The sequence below is a fragment of the Arachis duranensis genome, chromosome 3 (genome assembly GCF_000817695.3).
Source record: "Arachis duranensis cultivar V14167 chromosome 3, aradu.V14167.gnm2.J7QH, whole genome shotgun sequence".
NCBI lineage: Eukaryota > Viridiplantae > Streptophyta > Magnoliopsida > Fabales > Fabaceae > Arachis > Arachis duranensis.
Genome location: NC_029774.3, coordinates 31,674,522 through 31,697,132, shown reverse-complemented (window position 1 = coordinate 31,697,132; position 22,611 = coordinate 31,674,522). Strand labels below are relative to the sequence as shown.

Below are 22,611 nucleotides of genomic sequence, written 5' to 3'. Positions count from 1 at the left end.
GCGCTTCTTTAATGTCAATAGCTTGACAGGAAGCTCTTATAGAGCTTCACAGATGCTCAGAGTATGGTTGTGGCCTCCCAACACCAAACATAGAAGTTGAGTGTGGGGGCTCTGTCTGACTCTGTATTGAGAGAAGCTTTTCATGCTTCTTCTCCATGTTTACAGAAGAAGATCATTGAGTCTTGAACACAAGGTAGTCCTCATTCAATTGAAGGACTAACTCTCCTCTGTCCACATCAATCATAGCCCTTGCTGTGGCTAGGAAGGGTCTTGAAAGGATGATGGATTCATCCTCATCCTTCCCAGTGTCTAGGATTATGAAGTCAGCAGGGACGTAAAGGCCTTCAACCTTCACTAAGACATCCTCTACAACTCCATAAGCATGTTTTATTGATTTGTCTGCCATCTCTAGTGAGATTCTTGTAGCTTGTACCTCAAAGATCCCTAGTTTCTCCATTACAGAGAGTGGCATGAGGTTGATACCCGACCTCAGGTCATACAAAGCCTTTTCAAAGGTCATGGTGCCTATGGTGCAAGGTATTAAGAACTTTCCGGGATCCGATTTTTTTTGAGGCAATGTCCGCTGAATCCATGTATTCAGTTCATTAATGAGCAATGGAGGTTCATCCTCTTAAGTCTCATTACCAAATAATTTGGCATTAAGCTTCATGATTGCTCCTAGATACTGAGCAACTTGCTCTTCAACAATGTCTTCGTCCTCTTCAGAGGAAGAATATTCATCAGAGCTCATGAATGACAATAGTAAGTTCAGTGGAATTTCTATGGTCTCTCTATGAGCCTCAGATTCCTCTGGTTCCTCAATAGGAAACTTATTATTGGTCAGTGGATGTCCCTTGAGGTCTTCCTCACTAGGAATCACTGCCTTTTCACTCTCTCTAGGTTCGGCTATTTTGGTTATAGTTTTGGCCTTGCACTCTCCTTTGGGATTCTCTTCTGTATTGCTTGGGAGAGTACTAGAAGGAGTTTCAGTAACTCTTTTACTCAGCTGACCCACTTGTACCTCCAAATTTCTGATGAAGGATCTTGTTTCATTCATGAAACTGAGAGTTGTCTTAGATAGATCAGAGACTATGTTTGCTAAGCCAGAGAAGCTCTGCTCAGAATTCTCTATCTGTTGCTGAGAAGATGATGGAAAAGGTTTGCTATTGCCAAATCTATTTCTCCCACCATTATTGTTGTTGAAGCCTTGTTGAGGCTTCTATTGATCCTTCCATGAGAAATTTGGATGATTCCTCCATGAAGGATTATAGGTGTTTCCATAGGATTCTCCCATGTAATTCACCTCTTCCATTGCAGGATTCTCAAGGTCATAAGCTTCTCCTTCTGAGGAGGCTTCTTTAGCACTGCCGGATACAGCTTGCAATCCAGTCAGATTCTGAGAAATCATATTGATTTGCTGAGTCAATATTTTATTCTGAGTCAATATGGCATTCAGAGTATCAATCTCAAGAACTCCTTTCTTCTGAGTCATCCTATTATTCACATGATTTCTTTTAGAAGTGTACACGAACTGGTTATTTACAACCATCTTAATGAGTTCTTAGGCTTCTGCAGGGATTTTCAGATGAAGAGATCCACCAGCAGAATAGTCCAATGACATCTTGGACAATTCAGACAGACCATCATAGAATATGCATATGATGCTCCATTCTGGAAGCATATCAGAATGACACCTTTTGGTTAATTGCTTAAATCTTTTCCAAGCTTCATAGAGGAATTCACCTTCCTTCTGTTTAAAGGTTTGGACTTCCACTCTAAGCTTGCTCATCTTTTGAGGTGGAAAGAATTTGGTCAAGAAAGTATTGACCAACTTGTCCCAAGAGTTCAGACTTTCTCTAGGTTGTGAGCCCAACCATATCCTAGCTTTGTCTCTTACAGCAAAAGGGAAAAGCATAAGTCTATAGATCTCGGGATCAACCCCATTGGTCTTGACAGTATCACAGATCTGCAAAAATTCAGCTAAGAACTGATGAGGATCTTCCGATGAAAGTCCATGAAACTTGCAATTCTGCTGCATTAGAGAAACTAATTGAGGCTTAAGCTCAAATTTGTTTGCTCCAATGACAGGAATTGAGATGCTTCTTCCATAGAAATTGGAAGTTGGTGCAGTATAGTCACCAAGCATCTTCCTTGCATCTCTAGCATTGTTGTTGGGTTCGGCTGCCATGTCTGCTTCTTTTTTGAAATTCTCTGTAAGGTCCTCTCCGGAGTGTTGTGCTTTATCTTCTCTTAGCTTCTTCTTCAGAGTTCTTTCAGGTTCAGGATCAGCTTCAACAAGAATGTTTTTATCCCTGTTTCTGCTCATATGAAATAGAAGAGAACAAAAGGGAGTAGTGGAATTCTCTATGTCACAGTATAGAGATTCCTTGAGGTGTCAGCAGAAAAGAAGAATAGAAGAATGAGGTAGAGAGAGATTAAGAAGAATTCGAACACAGAGAAAGGGAGAGGATTTGAATTTTTTAGATGAGCAGAAGAGAATTGTTAGCCATTAAATAAAATAAATAGAAAGAGATGAGAGAGTTTTTGAAAATTTGAAAAATAAATAAAATAAAATTAGAATTGAAAACAATTAGTTAATTAAAAATATTTTTGAAAAATGGTTAGTGATTTTTGAAAATTAGAGGTGAGAGATGTAGTTAGGTAGTTTTGAAAAAGATAAGAAATAGTAAATTTTGAGAAGATAAGAAGTTAGAAAAAGATTTTGAAATTAAAATTTTAAAAAGATATGATTGATGAAGAATTGATAAAAAAAAAGAGATATGATTGAAAAGATTTTATTGAAAAAGATATGATTGAAAAAGAAATTAAAAAGATTTGATTTTTAAAATTGATGACTTGACTAACAAGAAACTAAAAGATATGATTCTAAAATTTAAAGATTGAACCTTTCTTAACAAGAAAGGAACAAACTTAAAATTTTTTAATCAAAACATTAATTGTTAGCAAGGATTTTTGAGAATGTAATATAAATTTAAGAAAAAGATTTTTTTGAAAAATTAGTTTTTTTTTAAAAGAAAATTAAAAACATTTTTATGCAGAAAATTATGAATTAAAACATGAAAATTTGAAAAAAAAATTGAATTTGTAACGAAATTACCTCCCCTATGTCATCCTATCGTTAAACGCCCAGGATGCTATCCATTCTGGCGTTTAACGCCCAGAATGCTACCTCTTTGGGCATTTAACGCCCAGCCAGATACCCTGACTGGCGTTTAATGCCAGAATTCCTTCTTTACTGGGCGTTTTTCTAAACGCCCAACTTTTTCTCTGTGATTCCTCTGATGTATGTTATGAATCTTCATTTCTCTGTATTATTTACTTGAAAAGAGATATTTTTATTTTTATTTTTTTTGAATTTTTAATGAGGAGAGAAAAACACAAAATGACTCAAAACATAAGAATTTAATATCAAACCAATAATGCATGCAAGAACACTTTGAATGTCAAGATGAACACCAAGAACACTTTAAAGATCATGATGAACATCAAAAACATATTTTTGAAACTTTTTTTAAGAAAAGAAAGACATGCAATTGACACCAAACTTAAGAAATTTTGAATGTTCAGACACTATGATTTTGAAAATTCATATGAAAAACAACATAAAATACAAAAAGGAAAATCATGAGATCAGACAAAGAAAATCATCAAGAACACTCGAAGATCACAGAAGAACACAATGCATGATTTTTTTTCGAAAACTTGAGAAAATTTGAAAACATTCAATTGACACCAAACTTAGAATTTGACACTAGAATCAAACGAGAAACACAAATTTTTTTTTGGTTTTTATTATTTTAAAAAATATTTTTTTGTATTTTTTTTCAAAAACTTTTTTTTGAAAACAAAATAAAGGTTGAAACAAGAAAGAAAGTTACCTAATCTAAGCAACAAGATGAACCGTCAGTTGTCCAAACTTGAACAATCCCCAGCAACGGCGCCAAAAACTTAATGCACGAAATTATGATCACACTTTTCACAACTCCGCACAACTAACTAGCATGTGCACTGGGTCATCTAAGTAATACCTTATGTGAGTAAGGGTCGATCTCACGGAGATTGACAGCTTGAAGCAAGCTATGGTCATCTTGTAAATCTCAGTCAGGCGGATTCAAATAGTTATGAGGTATTGATAATTAAAAGATAGATAAGACGAAAAATAACATAGAGATACTTATGTAATTCATTGGTGGAAATTTCAGATAAGCGTTTGGAGATACTTTGTTGCTTCTGAACCTCTACTTTCCTATTGTCTTCATCCAATCATGTGTCATCCTTTCCATGGCAAGCTGTATGATCCTCTCAATGAAAATGGTCTGGCTACGGTCTCTGTACGGCAAATCAACTGTCAGATTTCTCGTCTCAGATGAAAAATACTAGGCACAGCTACCACAGGGCTAATCATCTATCGGTTCTCACTTGTGTCGGAATAAGATCCATTGATCCTTTTGCATACTGTCACTGTGCCTAACATTCGCGAGTTTGAAGCTTCTCACAGTCATCCCTTCCCAGATCCTACTCAGAATACTACAGACAAGGTTTAGACTTTCCAGATCTCAAGAATGCTGTCTATTGATTCTAGCCTATACCACGAAGATCCTAATCACGGGGTCGGATGCTCTGTTGTCAGGAGAGAAGATGTGAATCCGTGGATCAGAGACCCAAGAGAGTATACTTCGACTGGCGTCCAATGACTACGTTGAACATCATGTAGACCGCTTTGTGGTTGTCAGGCACGCGGATCTTGGCTAAGCGAGTACTGAAGATAGTGGGTGATTGTCACAGGTCACCCCTTCAGTCTGACTTAACTGAATTAAGTACAAGAGTATATCTTGGAAAAAAAGTAGGCATGAATTGAAGGAAAAACAATAGTACTTGCATTAATTCATGAGGAACAACAGAGCTCCTCACCTTAATCTATGAGGTGTACAAACTCCACCATTGAAAATACATAAGAGAAAAAGGTCTAGGCATGGTCGAATGGCCAGCCTCCCCAAAGATGATCATAAAGCTCAAGGGTTCCAAAGAAGACCCTTATACAATAGTAAAAAGTGCTATTTATACTAAACTAGTAAACTAGGTTTACAGAAAATGAGTAGATAGTGCAGAAATCCACTTCAAGGGTCCACTTGGTGTGAGCTTGGACTGAGCTTTGAAGCTTTCATGTGCATAGGCCATCCTTGGAGTTAAACGCCAGCTTGGGTGCCAGTTCTTGCGTTTTATGCCAGAAAAGGTTCTCTGGTGGGCGTTTGGACGCCAGTTTGGGCCATCAAGTCTCGGACAAAGTATGGACTATTATATATTTCTGAAAATTCCAAGATGTCTATTTTTCAATGCAATTGAGAGCACGCCAATTGGGCTTCTGTAGCTCCAGAAAATCCACTTCGAGTGCAGGAGGGTCAGAATCCAACAGCATCTGCAGTCCTTTCTCTGCCTCTGAATCAGATTTTTGCTCAGGTCCCTCAATTTCAGCCAGAAAATACCTGAAATCACAGAAAAATACACAAACTCATAGTAAAGTCGAGAAATGTGATTTTTGCATAAAAACTAATAAAAATATACTAAAAAGTAACTAAAACATACTAAAAATTACCTAAACACAATGCCAAAAAGCGTATAAATTATCCGCTCATCAATAATCTCCTGAGCAATGATAATATTCTCTGTGGTTCCTCTTCCTGGAATGAACCTTCCTTGAAAAAGAGCAATGATCTCCAACAGGAAAGGTCTGAACCTGTTAACTAGAACCTTTGTGACAATTTTATAAATTACATTACATAAGCTAATAGGCTGAAACTCCCGTAAGGAAGAGGGAACTTCCACTTTAGGAATTAGAAGAATGAGAGTATCGAAAATAGCCGCATTCATTGGCGATCCCTCAAAGGCTCGCTTGCCCAGTCCACACACATCATTGCTAAGAGAGTCCTAGAACTCTTTGTAGAAAATTGCTTGAAATCCATCTGGCCTTGGGGCTTTAAACGAACTCATGGTCATCACAGCTCTTTTAACCTCTTCAGACATCACTGGTTCCACTAGCTTTTGACAAGCCTCAGTGCAAAGAGACGGGCAAGGAAAAGGCCCCATGACGTCTAGGTCAATATCCTCCCTTGTAGAAAAGAGTTTTTGAAAGAAAGAATTTGCCGCCATTTCTAGAGTTGAAGTCTCCGTGGCCCAAGACCCATCCTCCAAAAGCAACCCATGAATTTTGTTCCTCTTTCACCTAATAACTGTCTGCAAATAAAAATTTTTTGTATTTCTGTCTCCACATCTCACCCATTGTTCTCTAGATTTTTGATACCACAACAGCTCTTCTTGAAGAAGGACAACATTCAGTTCCTGATGCAAAACTTGCTCTTTGATCATAAGCTGTTGATCCTCCCGACTCTTCAGAGTAATCTGTATGTCATTCAAAAGCCTCTCCAGCTCCATTTTCTTAACAAAAATATTACCAAAAATCTTTTTATTGAAGCTAGTTGCATCTTTTTGAACCTCCAACAAACATTTGACCACATCCGGAGCTCCTTTATTCTAAACTGTATAAACAATATTTCTAAAAAGAGGATGAGTCTTCTATGCAGCCTGGAATCTGAACGGACGATGACCCTTGGTAGCCCTCTCTGCCATCTTGCACCTAGTGAACAATGGGCAATGATCAGAGTAAAAGCACGCCTGCGCCTCAATATAAGCCTCCGAAAACATTAGTCGCCAGTCCTAGTTGATGACTGCTCTATCAAGCTTCTTAGCCACCTGCACCCCACCTTTCACCTTCTTGTACCAAGTGAATCTTCTCCCAATAGCCCCCATATCAAATAGCCCACAATCTTCTAATGTTTTCGCAAATTGTTCTACTTTGGCAAGTTTAAATTGCTTCCCTCTAACTTCACTCTGCAACAGAACATCATTAAAGTCCCCTAACACAATCCAAGATCCGTGGATCATATTAGCAATCATTGTCAAGTCACTCCACAGTTCTTTACGCCATGGTCATATATACTGATAATTTAGATATTTATTCTAATAAAATAAAAACATATAATAAAAAATATTTAACTTTAATAATTATCTCCAAATCTTATTTTAATCCAAGCACCTCCCTTATCTCTCCTCCCTTTTTTACCACGAATTTCCCCTTTCACCCCTTTCACTTCCTTGTACTTTACTTTTTTCTTCTTCTTCAACATTAGAAAAGAAACCAAAGAGAAAAAATCAAGCATACGGCTCCATTAAGAAAAAGTTTTCATGCTAGGTCAACGTTGGAAGAAAAATTCCTATTAAAATTTTAAACCTATCCTAAAACTACGATAAAAGACTGTGACGCCGATAAATTTAACCATGAAAGAATTAAAATTTATTTGTGACCATTAAAAATTACTTTCGTTAGACAAATCTAACAAATAGTTAATAGGGTAGTAGCGCCATTAGGGAATGCTCCAATAGGCTATGATTGTTTATCGATATGGGACACTAAAATCTAGACACAAATACACAAAATTATGTTTAGCAGATGAGACAAGAACAGAAAACATTTTGTCTAGAAATACTGAATTAGTGTATTTTGTGTTCTTCTTAACAGAAAGAACACAAAAACATTAATAATAGACATAACTTATTTTTTAATATTTTCATTATTTTTATCAAATTTTAATAATTATATTTTTATTATTATATTTTTTTTCAAATTTTTTGTATAAAAAATCAGATTAAATTGAATTTTTATAATTTATTTTAATTAATTATCAAACAAAATACAAAAATATTAATTTTTGTATTTTTATTTTTTGTATTTTATTTTTATTGTCTTGTCTTGTCTTTTTTTTTAAATCAAACACAACCATATATACTGTTATGTTGAATAGCATTCTAAGATAGAAATTAAAATAAATAAATTTAAAAAAAGTGAAAATTGTTAATTAAAAACCTCTTAAATGTGATTATTTAGTGTCAACTTGTCTCTTCTTTGAATTTGTGTAACGAAAATTTGTCGACATCATAATTTTTTATAAATAATTTAAGGATAGTAATTGTTACGGTGGGTAACCGGAGATTGATGGGTTGGATGGCGTTGGTTGGCCCAAAATGTGTGAAGGGGGAGGATCCCGAATGAATATGCAACTCGGGAGGATCCGTCCGACTTGTTTGTGCGAAGAGATGGGGGTGGTACCTGCAAAGACACTCCGATGCCTAAGTTAGCAAGAGTGTGAACAGGTTTAGAATGTATTGAAACTTAGAGATACCTGAGGGGTGCCAGTGTATTTATAGTGGTGAACCAATAACCACCGTTGGAGTAGTGCCATATTTTTAGGGTGGTAACCGTCCCATTATCTTAGGGAGGTTAGGATATGGCTCGTAGAAGTGGTTAGAGAGATTCTAGGGGCAGTTACTCATTTGAATGAGTGCTTATCCGCCAGCTAACCCTCGTGCCCGACTTCTTTAGAACAAGTCGTAGTGAGTACCGACTTCATGGGATGAAGATTGGTACTGGTGAGGCCCAACCCTTTGGGTTAGGTCTTTTGCTTGATCCTGGGCCTTTATTATTGGGCCAGGGTATGAACAGTGCCCCTACTCGAGCCCAATTTTTTCAAGATTTGGGTTCGAGTATTCTGCTCGGTGTCGTAGCCGACTTGTCGGCGGACCGACGTGATGGTTTGAAACCGACGTGGCTTTCCATGTCCTTTTGGTTCTGACAGTTACGTCTAATCAAGCGTCGTGTCCGTTAGGGATGTGCGTAGGTCTTGGTAACGGTGCATTCTCATTAATGACTACGCCGCTTTTACCATTATGCCCCTTAGCATGTTTATAAATATTTTCCCTCTCTTTCATTTTTTCGTTTCTGCGCTTTTTCAAATTTCCTCTTCCTTCGTTCGTGCTGCGCTCTTGTGTTTCGGAGACTTCTACTTCTTCCAACCTTCATTTTTGGATAAAGGTTAGCCTTTCTTCTTTCGTAACATGCCTTATATTTGCATGCTTTTATTTGTAGATAGATAGGTTGGTTTGTGGACTTTAGTTCCGTATTCCCTCTCTTTAGAGACCGTGTTTTTTATTTTTCTTTGCTTTTCCTTTGTAGGTTTTTGTCACCCTTTTTAAGAAAAGAAATGGCTTCCGTAGATGTTCTTTTTCTGTGGGTTGATGTCACGGTCCTAGGGGAGGAACCTTTGGTCGATACCGAGTTCATCACTCATCTTCGTACTCGCCACAGGGTGTCTTTCCGAGCCATACAAGGTCGGAGAGTTTTCACCCTTTTTGATGAATCTTTCCATGACTTCAAAAATTATTTCTTCAAAGTGCAAGCTGTAGAGGGTCACCACCCCTTTTTCCTGGATGATAATTCTTCTCCCCGTTTTCCTTTATACTGGCTGAAGGCCTCCCCCTGCGAGAAATATGGTCTGGACGACCTGGATGAGGTAGAAGCAGCCATTGTGGGGTTCCTCCGAGAAGCGTGGGGGAGGGCCCCATATTTGGACACTAAAAAGTTTCTCCAGGGGTCTCCGACCTTTGTTTAGGCACAGCTAGGTAGTTTTCATTTGTTTGTTTAGGGTTCGGACTTGTCTGACTGACTTTTCCGACTTGGCTTAATCTATCCTCTATTGTTTTTTCAGAGATGGCGAAGACAAATGCTCAGGAGTCTTATCAGAGAGTCCAGGAGGCTAGAGCAAGGTCTCGCGCTAGGACTGGTGGTGCTAAGGCAGTTATTTCTCCTCCTCCTCCTCCTCGGAACGTTGGGACTTCTTCCCAGCCTATTGTGATTTCTTCTTCGGTTTCCTCTCAGCTGCCCCCTCCGCCCGACCTTCCCCTGAGCCAGAGAAGAAGAAGCGCAAGACTTTAGAGTCTGGCTCTTCTGAGGTTAAGGCAGATGCTCTTGCATTCGTCCGAAAGAACATTTACCCCCATGTTCGCATAAGCATGGATGATGTCTCTGTTCGGAGCCACCTTACCACTCTGGTTGAGGAGAGCCTTAAGGCGGCGGGTGTTTGCGGTAAACTCTTAGACATTTTTGAGAAGGTTCTCCTCAACTCTTTGGGAATGACCTCGAAGGTCGAAGAGCTGGAAGGGAGGCTTCATATGTTTCAAGAGCATGAGAGGGAGTTGAAGGAGGAAGTTGCCAAGTTGAAGGGGGAGAGGGATAACCTCCGGGAAAAGGAGAGGAAGTTGCAAGCTCGATGCAACATGGAGATGGACTCGAGGAAGACAGCGCAGGCTAGCTATCAAAGTTTATTTGAAGATCTTGTGTCTGTGAAGAATGATCTGCTGAATTCTCGGAAGGCATATACCGAGTTGGAGGACTCTATTGCTGATGGTGCCGAGGAGGCTTGGAGGATCTTTAAGGAGCAAGTCGGAGTCATTGCTCCCGACTTGGATCTTTCTCCTTTAGATCCTGACAAAGTCGTCATTGATGGTGCAATTGTGGATCGTCCTGCCCCTATGATCGTTTCTGAGTCCAAGACTCGGGGGCAGAGGATTATTGAGTCCCCTCCTCGTTCTAAGGATGCTCCGAGCTCTTCTGTTGTTCCTCCGATTTCCTCTTCATCTCCTGTGGACGTCTCTCTTCCCGGTCCTGGTGGCGCTCCTCCTGACTCTGGTGGTGGTGATCCGTCTACTCCTCTGCAGAAATAATTTTATGTGGCTATATGGGGGCTCGGCCTGTGGGTCCCCCTTTTTTAAACTCTTTATATTTGTTTGTTGGTGGTGTTTGTTGAACAATTTCTTTTGGCCTTTCAAGGCCGTAAACAAAATATTTAAAAATACCCTTTTTAAATAAGGGTTTTAAATTAACAAAATAAATACCCTTTTTTGGATAAGGGTTTAAGTTACCTTATGCGTGTATGCTTTTCTGATTTTGATTTTTCGAAGTCCCCTTGATCTTTTTCTGAAAACCTTTCCCTTTGGCTTGTCTGTTTTTCTGAGCCTTTTTGTTTAAGGACTTTAGGACAGCCTTTAAACTTTTTTCTAGGTTTTTCAATCTCTTTTTTGTTATTCCTTATACTCAACTTTGCTTTATTGAGTTCTTATGACTTAGGTTATTTTTGCGATGCGATTTTCTTCTACTCGGTTCTTCACTCCGATTTACAGGTCGAAGTGTTTCCGAGTTTTTACTATCGACTTATATAACCTCTTTACACCGACTTGTACCTCGTCGTTTTATCCTGACGACCATCTAGATCGGTTCATGGGATTTTCACGTTTTGTCGAGCTTAAGTTGGCGCGTTTCGTAGAAAGACTTAGAAAATAGAAAGGAGTTTATAAGAGATATTGTAAATGAAAAAAGATCTTTATTGATTGGGGAGATACCTTCTTACTACTAAGGGTTTTTAATAGCCTATTTTCCCTTAGTCTCTACTATGATGCCTCGTTAAAAACCCTCCTCCAGAAAAAACCCTTTGATTTTGGGGAAAAAAATCATGAAGTTGGGAAAAGAGTACATCAGGGAGTAGAGTTCGCTTTTAGCTGTAGTACCTTTTCATATTACAAGCATGCCACGACCTTGGGAACTCAGTGTCGTTCAGGTCGGTCACTTTATAATAACCCTTTTCTAAGACTTCATTGACTTTGTATGGTCCCTTCCAATTAGCAGCGAGTTTTCCTTCCCCTGAATTGTTGACTCCAATGTCATTTCTGATTAAGACCAAGTCATTTGGGGAAAATGTTCTTCGAATGACTTTTTTGTTGTACCTTGTAGTCATCCTTTGCTTCAACGCTGCTTCTCTTATCTGGGCTTCTTCTCGGACTTTTGGGAGCAAGTCGAGCTCCTCTTTGTGCCCCTGTATGCTTCCGATCTCATCATGGAGAATTACCCTCGGGCTTTGTTCATTGATTTCTATTGGTATCATTGCTTCTACGCCATAGACTATTCGGAAGGGCGTTTCTCCAGTGGCGGATTGGGGCGTTGTCCTGTAAGCCCATAGTACTTGGGGGAGTTCTTCGGTCCAGGCTCCTTTTGCTTCTTGTAATCTTCTTTTTAGCCCTGCCAGTATGACTTTGTTGGCTGCCTCGGCCTGCCCATTAGCTTGTGGGTGTTCTACCGAGGTGAACTGGTGTTTTATTTTCATACTAGCTACTAGGCTTCTGAAGGTAGAATCGGTGAATTGGGTTCCATTGTCTGTAGTAATCGAATAAGGTATCCTATATCTCGTGATGATATTTTTTTAGAGGAACCTCCGACTCCTCTGAGCGGTGATAGTGGCCAATGGTTCTGCTTCAATCCACTTTGTGAAGTAATCTATTCCCACGATCAGGTATTTGACTTGTCCTGGCGCTTGGGGAAAAGGACCTAACAAATCCATTCCCCATTTTGCAAAGGGCCATGGAGAAGTGATACTGATGAGCTCTTCTGGTGGAGCCACGTGGAAATTTGCATGCATCTGACATGGTTGACACTTTTTCACAAATTCTGTGGCATCTTTCTGCAAGGTCGGCCAGTAGAATCCAGCTCGGATTACTTTCCTGGCTAGTGACCTTGCTCCGAGATGGTTTCCGCAGATCCCACTATGTACTTCCTCTAATACTTCGGTGGTTCTTGAGGTCGGTATGCACTTTAATAATGGTGTTGATATCCCCCTTCTGTAGAGAATATTTCTCACCAAGGTGTAGTGTTGTGCTTCCCTTCGGATCTTTTTAGCCTCTTTCTCCTCTTTAGGGAGGATGTCGAATTTCATGTATTCGACCAAGGGGTTCATCCATCCGAGGTTTAAACCGACTACCTCAAGTATTTCTTGTTTGTCTTCTGTTTTTACTACTGAGGGTTCCTAGAGAGTTTCTTGGATCAGGCTTCTGTTGTTCCCTCCTGGTTTGGTACTTGCTAACTTGGATAGGGTGTCTGCTCTGCTGTTTAGATCCTGAGTTATGTGTTTGACCTCAGTTTCTGCAAAGCGCCCAAGGTGTTCCAGAGTTTTCTCCAAGTACCTCTTCATATTTAGGTCCTTTGCCTGATACTCTCCGCTTATCTGGGAGGTCACCACTTGTGAGTCGCTATATATCATCACCTTTGTAGCACCGACTTCTTCTGCCAACTTCAATCCAGCAATCAAGGCTTCATACTCTGCCTGATTATTTGAAGCTGGAAATTCAAATTTTAGGGAAACCTCTATCTGGGTTCCTCTTTCATCTACCAATATTATGCCTGCGCCGCTTCCTGTTTTATTGGAGGATCCGTCTACATAGAGTTCCCATGTATTTGGTTTTTCCTCCTCATCCCCTGCGTATTCTGCAATGAAATCGGTGAGGCATTGGGCTTTAATCGCCGTCCGAGCTTCGTATCTTAAGTCGAACTCGGAAAGCTCTATTGCCCATTGAACCATTCTCCCTACCACATCCATCTTTTGGAGGATTTGCTTCATGGGTTGGTTCGTTCGGACTCTTATTGTGTGAGCCTGAAAGTAAGGTCGTAGCCGTCGTGAGGCTATTACTAAGGAGTAAGAAAACTTCTCTAGTTTGTGGTATCTTAGCTCAGGGCCTTGTAGAACTTTACTGATGAAATAAACTGGATGTTGTCCGACCTCATCTTCTCTTATCAATGCTGATGAGACAGCTTTGTCCGCTACGGATAAGTACAGGACGAGGTCTTTTCCAGATATTGGTCGGGTCAGAATAGGAGGTTGACTTAAAAACTTTTTGAACTCCTGGAACGCCTCCTCGCATTCAGGAGTCCATTCAAACTGACATCCCTTTCTTAATAAGGAGAACAGTGGAAGGGATTTTAGCGCCGATCCTGCCAAAAATCTGGAGAGGGCTGCAAGTCGGCCATTCAGCTGCTGGACTTCCCTCAAACAAGTCGGGCTTTTCATCTCTAGGATGGCTCTACACTTATCGGGATTGGCTTCGATCCCTCTTTGTGTTAGTATAAATCCTAGAAATTTTCCTGCCTCCACCGCGAAGGCGCACTTTGCGGGATTTAGTCTCATCCCGTGCAGCCTTATGGTGTCAAAGACTTGTGAGAGGTCGGACAAGAGGTCGACTTCTTTCTTGGTCTTTACCAGCATGTCGTCGACGTATACTTCCATTAGACTCCCAAGGTGAGAGGAAAACACTTTATTCATCAACCTTTGATATGTGGCTCCTGCATTCTTTAATCCGAATGGCATGACCACGTAGCAGAAATTAGCTCTGGGTGTGATGAATGATGTCTTCTCCTGGTCTGGCTCATGCATTGGGATTTGATTATATCCCGAGTAGGCGTCCATGAATGATAAGTATTGATACCCCGAGCTGGAGTCCACTAGGGTATCAATACTTGGCAGCGGATAAGGGTCCTTGGGACATGCCTTATTTAAGTCGGTATAGTCGACACACATTCTCCATTTGCCATTTTATTTTTTGACTAGCACTACATTGGCTAGCCATGTTGGGTATTTGACTTCTCTGATGAAGCCAGCTTCCAGGAGTGCCTGCACTTGTTCTTCTACTATTAGGGCTCGTTCTGGGCCGAGCTTGCGTCTTCTTTGTTGTACAGGTCGGGATCCCGGATAAACCGAGAGTTTGTGGGACATAAGCTCGGGGTTTATCCCAGGCATGTCGGAGGCCTTTCAGGCGAAGAGGTCGGAGTTATCTCTTAGGAGCTTAGTCAATTCTTGTTTTAGGGTTTATCCTATATGAGTATTTTTTCCTTCCTCTTTGCCGACCTGTACCTCCTCAGTTTTTCCTCCCAGTTGTGGTCGCAGTTCTTCTCTGGCCCTTGCACCGCCGAGCTCTATTGTGTGAACTTCTCTGCCTTTTCCTCTCAGATTTAGGCTTTCATTGTAGCATTTCCTTGCCAACTTTTGGTCTCCCCTTACCGTTGCTATCCCCGCCGAAGTCGGGAATTTTATGCAAAGGTGGGGAGTGGATACCACTGCTCCGAGTCGATTAAGGGTAGCTCTGCCGATTAAGGCGTTATATGCTGACCCCACATCAATGACTATGAAGTCTATACTCAGAGTCTTTGATTTTTTCCCTTTTCCAAAGGTGGTGTGGAGGGGCAAAAATCCCAGTGGTTTTATTGGCGTATCACCTAATCCGTACAAGGTGTCGGGGTAGGCTCTTAATTCTTTCTCATCCAACCCTAGTTTGTCAAAAGCGGGCTTAAAAAGGATGTCCGCTGAGCTTCCTTGGTCTACTAGGGTTCTGTGGAGATGGGCATTTGCCAGGATCATAGTTATTACTACTGGATCATCGTGCCCAGGGATTATTCCTTGCCCATCTTCTTTTGTGAATGAAATGGTAGGGAGGTCGGATGACTCTTCTCCAACCTAGTAGACTCTTGAGATGTCTTTTGCGAGAGGATTTGGTGAGTCCCCCTCCCGCGAATCCTCCTGAGATCATATGGATATGTCTTTCTGGAGTCTGCGGCGGTGGGTCTCTTCTATCCATATCGTCTCGCTTTCTCTTTCCATGACCGTCCGACCTTTCTATGAGATATCTATCAAGCCGACCTTCTCTAGCCAGCTTTTCTATCACATTTTTAAGGTCGTAACAATCATTTGTGGAGTGACCATATATTTTATGGTACTCACAATAGTCGCTGCGGCTCCCCCTTTTTTATTTTTAATGGGTCTAGGGGGTGGCAGTCTTTCAGTGTTACAAATCTCTCTGTATACGTCCACTATAGACACTTTCAGAGGAGTATAAGAGTGGTATTTTCTTGGTCTCTTGAGACCGAGTTCCTCCTTTTTCTTGGTTTCCCTTTCCCTTTCCTTTGTTGAGGGAGGGAGCCCAAGTCGCCAACTCAGGTCTCTCAACTTAGCGTTTTCCTCCATATTGATGTACTTTTCAGCTCTTTCCTATACATCACTTAGAGAAATGGGGTGTCTTTTAGATATAGACTGTGAGAAAGGGCCTTCTCTAAGTCCATTGACTAACCCCATTATAACTGCCTCTGTAGGCAGGTCTTGAATTTCTAAACATGCTTTGTTGAACCTTTCCATATAGGCTCGTAAGGGTTCTCCGACCTCCTGTTTTATTCCCAGGAGGCTCGGTGCATGTTTCACTTTATCTTTCTGGATAGAGAACCTCATAAAAAACTTCCTTGAGAGGTCTTCAAAACTGGTAACCGACCTTGGGGGGAGGCTGTCAAACCACTTCATCGCTGCTTTCGATAGTGTGGTCGGGAAAGCTTTGCATCGTGTAGCGTCGGAAGCATCAGCTAGGTACATCCGACTTTTGAAATTGCTCAGGTGATGCTTTGGGTTCGTGGTTCCGTCATAGAGATCCATATCGGGACTTTTGAAGTTCCTCGGAACTTTTGCCCTCATTATGTCCTCGCTGAAAGGATCCTCCGCTCCTAAGGGCGGCTCTTCTCGTTCGTCATGGGAGTTGCGACCTTTGAGGGAGGATTCTAACTTTAAGAGTTTCCTTTCTAACTCTTTTCGTCGCTCCATCTCCTCTCTTAGGTTCTTTTCAGTTTCCTTTTGTCGCTCCCGTTCTTGTTCTAATTGTTCCAGGCGACTGTGGACTAATCCCATGAGTTCAGTTACATGGGATGGTCCCTCTTTCTCTGATTCGCGCCCTTCTGAAGAGTTTACCTTCGGGTTTTTTACTCCAGAGGTACCTTCCCTGTGTTGATCATTGGTTCCCTGGTGGAGGGTCAAGTCTGCATCATTATTGCTTGTGTCCAAATTCTCTTGTTCAGAATCTGACTCCACATGACCCTCTTCGGGGGATCTGTCTGCCATCACTGGTTGATCTCTCGGGTCCCCGGCAACGGCGCCAATGTTACAGTGGGTAACCGGAGATTGATGGGCTGGATGGCGTTGGTTGGCCCAAAATGTGTGAAGGGAGAGGATCTCGAATGAATATGGAACTCGGGAGGCTCTGTCCGACTTGTTTGTGCGAAGAGATGGGGGTGGTACCTGCAAAGACACTCTGATGCCTAAGTTAGCAAGGGTGTGAGCAGGTCTAGAGAGTATTGGGCTTAGAGATACCTGAGGGGTGTCAGTGTATTTATAGTGGTGAACCAATAACCACCGTTGGAGTAGTGCCATATTTTTAGGGTGGTAACCATCCCATTATCTTAGGGAGGTTAGGATATGACTCGTAGAAGTGGTTAGAGAGATTATAGGGGCGGTTACTCATTTGAATGAGTGCTTATCCACCAGCTAACCCTCGTGCCCAACTTCTTTAGAACAAGTCGTAGTGAGTACCGACTTCATGGGATGAAGATTGGTACTGGTGAGGCCCAACCCTTTGGGTTAGGTCTTTTGCTTGATCCTGGGCCTTTATTATTGGGACAGGGTATGAACAGTAATATTTTAGTAATCTTTTATAACATTCTTCTAAAGCAAGGTTTTCACAAAGTGAAATTCTTACGTGTCCTATACCATTGTGATTCAAGCTGAAACATCATGCATGGAACTATATAATTTCATACATGTTTCCGTGTTAAAAATTATACATAGTCATATTCCTTTAGAAAATGTACTACCTTTCATAGTTGAGTTTTATCAAAATTGAGCATGAAATTTCAAAATTTGAATTCAAAATCAAAATTGAAAAGGAATTCATTCCCCTTAGTTATGTTATTTTTCTCTCTTTCTCTTCTTCTTATTCTTCAGTTCCTCCTTTTTTGTTTTCTCTTATTCTTCAGTTCTTTCTTCTTTTTTATTGGATAGCCTTTCTTTGTCCTTTCGTGATGTCGTCCCAAGAGCATGGTGGTTACTAATGTGGTGGTGGTGGATACAGAGGAGGAAGTGGTAGAAGAAAGTAGATCGATAAAAAGAATTGAGTGGATGCCACAGAAAGCACATGCAGTGAGACTAGGCAAGCAGAGAGCACATCAGCAAAGATAAGAACAGAACGGTGAGATCTATTTATTTCCTGTCATGGTGGAAGGGACAACAGCAGTGGTGGTAGGGGTTATAGTGGTGGAGGAGTCTAAAGTAGCGGTGAGCCCAGTAGTTGCAATAGAGTTCATGGTGATTGTCGACATGGTGATGGTGGATAAGGTGGAGGATGCAATGGTGGTTGTGCATGCTACAGCCATAATGGGATAGGTCAAGGATTACAACCAGGGAGGAGGCAAATGCTGAGCTAGGTATGGCGGCGTTTGTGTTGGCAGAAGCTGCTACAACTATGGAGATTTTCTGGATATTTTGCAACAAAATGCCCAACAATCTCTTCGAGAAAATAAAAGTATAAGATTTTAATATTCCTACATGTACTTCTCTTTGTTTTTTTTTTATTTTTTTAATGTTATCTTTTTCATTTAAACTATGTCTTTATAGTAGGCAACAGCACCGAATCACTCTCAAGAGACACACTCCCACCTTGAGTGCTTTCTTCTTTTTTCTTTTTTCTTTTTCTAATGACAAATTCATGATGGTTTGTGATGATGAGTTGTGTGTTACTTACTATTTGATCTAATGTTTATATTTGTAATGTTGTTGTTGTGCAGAGACGTCTTTATCTAATTGCCCTTCACCAATAGTTCTCAATCTGTTTCCTCTTATCTTCAATTTTGCATCCAATAAAACCAAATGAGACTTCTAAGTAATGCAACATGAATTGTTGCAACATACAAAATGAATACTACATCTTTACTACAAGATTTATATTTAATTGAGAGAGCTTTTTAGTAGAGGTTTTAAAATTTTTTGGAAATACACTTTATTTATGGCAATTTATAAAACTCTCTCTAATAGTTCATTCAAGATTAAAATTTAAACTCTCACTCATAAAAACCCTACTTTGTGAGTTGTGTAGCTACTGTTGCAGTATCCGTTTCCACCGTCGTTTCTTCCACCGTTGCAGCCACAGTTATCATAGAAAGCTTCTCAATCAAGCCACTTCCTCTATCAACATTATGGTTTTAAATCTGTTTACTTTGTAGCCACTGTTGTTGCTACAGTTTTTGCTGTCGTTACCGCGCAGTTTCTGCCATCGTTGCCACTGTAGTTGTCATGGTAGAAAGCTTCTGAATCGAGCCACCTCCTCTGTCAACACGATTTCAGATGTGTTTACTCTGTAACCACTGTTGCTACTGTAATTTTTGCCGCCGTTTCTGTCATCATTGCCGCCATAGTTTTCATGCATGGTAGAAAGCTTTTGGATCGAGCTTCTTCTTCAACGCAACTTTCTTTTCCTCGAGCTGTCGCTGGTATTTCTTCTTTTTCTCTGTATTTCACTTGTCTCTATGTTTCTCTACTTCTTTATTTTGTGAATTGTAATTGCTTGGTTAATTAATTTTTCACATGTCCTATAAATTGACATTTTGATTTGTTCCTAAAGATATAGATTAGTTTTACATTTTTCAGCATATATTGGTCCTTGCAATATGTACAAAGAAAAAACTAGGATAGAGAGCACTTGAGATAGATCTAGCAGCTTGGAACCTAAGAATTGGATTAGCTTATTGATAAAATCACATTAGCTTCCATCAAGTTCTTCATTATTTCTTCATTATCTCCAATGTTTTTGAAACTATCTATATATAGTTTATTTTGAATATAATTAAATTAGTACTAAGATGGTATTAACACATTTTACAAATATATATTAGTTATATTAGATTTTTCAGTTTTGTTTTTGTTCTTGTTAGTCAAATGAAAATTTGTGTCCTTGTGTAATCAGGCGACACAGCATAATGCAACCAAACTAGCTAATTAATTCATATATCTGAGTGCAGGGAGAAAAAATATTTCACTGAATAAGCACTTGTTGAGGTAAATTTATTATCTTTAGATATCTCTTTTCGCTCTCTCTTATATATGTATATCTTGCTTTGGTTTAAATATGTTAGAAGTCTATTATAGCTTTGTAGTATATTATGTTAGAAGTCCCATATATATAAGTAGTAAACATGTCTAGTAATTGTTTTTTTCTACCTGAAGTTTAACTAGCGACAATGGATAAATCTTGGATTGGCAAGCCACGAATCTCAAATGAATATATAGTTGGTCTAGAAAACTTTTTGGATTTTGCATTTCAACATGGAGCAATTGAGAATAGTAACGTAGTGTTTGGAGGAGAGATAGAGACTGAGAGACTGAGACTGAGAGACAAAGATTGAAATAAGTCTCAGTATTGTGTTTGGTGTAAAGTGGGAGACAGAGATTGAAATAAGAATGAAGCTCTAACTTAATTTGCACAGAGTAAAGTTGGAAGTAATTAATTGAAATAGGGATATTTTTGGTATAAAATGTTATTAAAGTTTCAATCTCTACCCCCAAAAATTTTAGTCCCCTGTGTCCTCACTTTTTGGAGGTATTGAAATACTAAAATTTTGGGAACAGAGACTGAAATTTTAATACCAGTCTCTAGGCTAACAAACATAATACTGAATCCCAATCTCCGTCCCAGTACCTCAATACAAATGCTACCTAAGATAACATGGGGTCCGCTTGCTTTGTAAGTCAAGTTTATGATTATCTTCATTTCATGAATGAATTTATGCAGCTCATCATGTTTTCTTTGCTGATTCTCATCTCAGGGTAGCTGCTCACATTCCCTTGACTATCTTGTCTGTTCTATTTTTTGTGCTAATTATAAGAATTTTTACTATCTTCACATTATAGACTTTTTAAGAAATTGGAACAAGGAATGTCAAAAAGGATGCTTTAGTCATCATACCTGATTGATGCTTGATATTCAGATTGGTGGTGGGTATCTTTTTGGGTTTAAAATAGGCTTTCTTGCTAACTCTATTGATGCAACAGTTGATGATGCAGTTGCGTTTCTTCTTGGTAGAATAGTCAGTTTTCAATTTTTAGCATTTTGTAGTATCTTGATTAGTTGAAGATTCAGTTGCTCTTTAATTTGTTTCTTTTATTCGTATATTTATCCTATCTACTTGTGCAGGTTGAAAATTTACTAGTTATCTCTAAGTTGAATGATTATCCGAAGTTTAGATATGTGGTAATAACAATTCAAAGATCTGTCTTTAAAGCTTGTGGACTGCAAGTTTTAATATTATGAATTAATAGTGTTCTTAAGGATTTTATTCCACTACAAGAAACACGCTGACTATCGTCGAAATATTATTTTAGTGGCACAAACTATATTGGTGAATCTATCGTCAGATTTTGCCGACGACAACAGAGTCTAGAAAATTGTTCCATTTATGCAAGTTACCATCTGAATGTTCTGTCAGTATATCCAATGGTAATATTACGATAAAATTCAAATGCAAGCCCCCTACCCCTCACTTTTGCAAACTCACTCTCTCTGTTCTCTCATGTTCTTTCGTCGGCACTACCGCTGCCGGCGTCGCCGCCACCCACTAGAGCCTCCGCCTCCGACGCCACCGCCGCCACCACCACTGGACATTCTCACAACTGGAGCTGTCGGGAACGCCTGGAGCCATCGAGAACGCTGCCACTGTTCGTGTTCATGGTCACTACTATCGGTGATAATGACATTGTTGCCGTCATTGCCGCCTTCTGTTACCACCACGCCTCTCCCATCTTGCAGCCACCATTAAAGGTAATTTTTTTTTATTTTTTTTTATTTTTATGTGAGTTTATGTTTTTTTTAAGTAGTTTATGAAGTTATTGATTAAATTAGTATTCAAGCCTAAAATATTTCTAATCACCTTCTACTACTCCTCATTACAATTTTCCTATGTCAATGCTTCCGCAAGCTTCTGCTGCATCACTCTGATTTTCATCTACTAAGAATCAAATCACTCATCCTTAAGTACTAAACCATAACTTAACATAATAGATAATCACTAAATTCCATTTATGACAACTAAAATCAAATGCCAATAATGCATTCACATCATATTCCCTTATCGGATCACAAAACCTAGGCTCACTTCTAAACTTTCTCAACCTGACCTAAATAACACTTATGATTATCCTAAGACTCAATCACAATCAATTAAATCCTTGATTTTCACACTCACATTACCTAATCCTTGAAAACTTATAACATCAGTTTTCTAACAATAGTCATTATCCCATTTCTACACAAGTATACAAATTCACAAACTTTTATTTCAAGTTCAAATCCAAGGTATATCAATGCCATCTACAAGTTTTCTCTCTTCCCAATCATCAATTCTTAATCAATTCAAACCTAAAAATTATACTCTCTAATTTTTCTTCATTTCTACCTTGCCTCAGTACCCAACCATTTACCAAATACCTAATGTTATCTTGAGTCACCATATAATCTGCTACTAAATCTAAATTCAAATGCAAATTTCAGCATTTTCAATCGTAAGTTAACAACTTATCAGTCGTACAATGTAGTTAACACATTACCACCAATCTCTTATTTACCTCTGACCAAAGTGTCAGACCCAGTGATATCCTCCACCGTTATCGCGTACACATGGCCTTGGTGGAGGGGCTCTACCAGCATTCCGATTAGCCTTCTCAGGACAGTTCCAAGACATATGACCAGCCCCTGTACAGTTGTAGCACAATCCCAATCCGGCTCTATATAGAGTGTTCGGGTGGTAGCTCCCACACCTCCTACAGGTCAAGTCATTCTGAGGTTGCTTTCCATACCTCCTTCCTTGATTATTGTTGTTGTTGTTCCTTCGGAAATTGTTCTGGGCTTGCTGAGGTTGTTGATTGTAACCTTCTCTCTTGAAGTTATGGCCCCTTAGAGCAAAGGATCTTGCACACTCCTGTTGTGGTAGTCACAACGGTTGGTTCTTAGGATTTCAATCCTCTTAGA

General features: G+C 39.7%; 1 non-coding gene across 1 annotated transcript; it reads left to right on the top strand.

The window, feature by feature from the left end:
- Positions 1-1,675: 1,675 nt before the first annotated feature.
- On the top strand, positions 1,676-1,783 carry LOC127746016 (small nucleolar RNA R71). The gene has a single exon (XR_008007637.1). It is a non-coding gene; the product is annotated as a small nucleolar RNA R71 (small nucleolar RNA).
- The last annotated feature ends 20,828 nt before the right edge of the window (positions 1,784-22,611 follow it).